The following is a 2,371-nucleotide window of genomic DNA, read 5'->3' as shown; positions in this document are numbered from 1 at the left end:
AGGTTCCCCTAGTTTGGACTGTTGTCAAAGCCGAAGGCCTGGGCCTAGATTTGGGTGTGTTTTTCTAGTTTCTAAAAGATCTAATTTTAGTCTTCGCGTGTTTGGGGGTGTGTTGTTAATGTGTGGGGGGGGGGGGGGGGGGGGGGGGCTGCACTTGGCACATGGCGTAAAGAAGAGTTGCCCCGTTTTTGGTATAATTGGTTTTGGATTACACAGTACCTAAATATGGGCCAGGCAGACCTGTCAGTTGCACACCTACATACGTGAACACACAGTGCGGCTGTGCTGAGACGCAGCGAGTGTGCCTCGCGCTCGCTGAGACACAGGCGCCAACCCACAGTGCGGCTGTGCTGACACACACACGGTGTCCGCCAGGCCAGCTACAGGTCAGACCTACAGAGCCACTCTGGGACCGGCCTTAGTATGACATCTGCGGAGAGTGGAGAGTCGAGTCCCTCATGCACGCACTGCTCAATGGGCTTTACAAACATGCAAAGAACCACGCTGTCTTTTATACTAGCAATGAACTAGTGCGCGCTGAATGAGTTTTTTTAAAAGATATAGTTATTTATTTATTTATTTATTTATTTATTTGTTTGTTTAATCAAATATTTATTTATTTTTAAAATTATTATTATTATTATTATTATTATTATTATTATTATTATTATTATTATTATTATTATTATTATTATTATTATTATTATAGTTTATTATCATTATCATTATCATTATCATTATCATTATTATTATTATTATTATTATTATTATTATTATTATTATTATTATTACTAGTAAAAACACCCGTTCTACGAACGGAATAATAATGAAGAAGTATTAGGAAAGTTAAGAAGAGGAAAAAGACTGAAACAGGAAAGAAACAAAACATAAATATTTTACCTTGAATGTATCCATGTAGCACCCCCTCTTGACTACCTCTAGCGGTAAGACTTCTTCCCCCTCTTCGAAGGCGTGGCATTTTCCCCTAAAGTTCCAGCTCAATCACTTTTTAAAAAAAGAGTTAGACCTACAGGCCAATTGATGCTTCCTAGAAGAACCTAATCTAGATTCTAGATCTAGCCTAGATCTCGAAGGATTATAAAGACATAGGCCAATAATTGAAAGAAGGAGCCTAGGCCCATAGATAGATCTAAGTTTAGAAATTCACATTTTTAACAACCGACTGGCGTCACAGATGGCCTCGATTTCTAGATCTCTTCACAGAAGGAAAAATCCACTTTCAAAAGAATACTTTCATGATTCTTGATCTCAATCTACATTTACCGACAGCCTTATAGTTCTAGACTCTAGATCTATTCACAGTAGGAAAAATCCACGTTTCAATACTTTCATAATTCTTGATCTCGATTCACATATAGGTTTATCTAGCCAAGAGCTAGATCTTAGAATCTAGTGCACAGCAAGAAAAATTCACTTACAATATTCAATAGGTTATCGAAATATCACAGATCTAGATTCTACTTTCATTTCATAATTCTTCTTGATTCTAGATCTCATCTAGACACTGTGCAGAAAATGCACCCATCCTTCGGCGCGCGAGCTAAATCTACTGCAGGAGAAATCTATTTTCAATACTTTCATGATTTTTAAAAATCTTGATCTAGATATTAGATCTAAACATAGGCTAGGCCACTCTTGGCGCTTTCGACGACACCCCCCCTGCCACTTTCACCCCCCCCCCCCCCATCTGCAGTGCTTCTGGCCTTCTCTATCTCTTCCTTCCTCTCTCTCTCTCTCTCTCTCTCTCTCTCTCTCTCTCTCTCTCTCTCTCTCTTTTCCACACTCTTACAGACACACATGCACACGTTCAAACACACACACACACACACACACACACACACACACACACACACACACACAGTGAGAGAGTGAGAGAGCGAGAGAAAGAAAGAGCGAGAGAGAGAGAGAGATAGAGAGATAGAGAGAGAGAGAGAGGGGGGAGAGGGGGTGTGACGTTAAAAAGAGAGAAACTGAGGGAGAAGCTAGAGAGAGAAAACAAGAGAAAAGTAGAGAGGCAGACGGACATAGATAGATAGATAGATAGATAGATAGATAGATAGATAGATAGATAGATAGATAGATAGATAGATAGATAGATAAACAGATAGATAGATAGATAGATAGATAGATAGATAGATAGATAGATCGATAGATAAATAGATAGTAAGACAGATAGATAGATAGATAGATAGATACATTTTAATTCTCACACCGACACAGACAGAGAGAGAAAGAGTGAGATGGATTGATAAGATAGAGAGAGATGAGGTAGATGAAGAGAGAAAGGGGAGATCGATGGAGAGACAGAGAGGGGGGAGCAGAAGGAGAGAGAGAGAGAGAGAGAGAGAGA

Source organism: Aplysia californica, unplaced genomic scaffold (genome assembly GCF_000002075.1).
Source record: "Aplysia californica isolate F4 #8 unplaced genomic scaffold, AplCal3.0 scaffold00117, whole genome shotgun sequence".
Classification (NCBI taxonomy): domain Eukaryota; kingdom Metazoa; phylum Mollusca; class Gastropoda; order Aplysiida; family Aplysiidae; genus Aplysia; species Aplysia californica.
The sequence above is the reverse complement of the archived record's forward strand: the minus strand, read 5'-3'. Positions refer to the sequence as shown.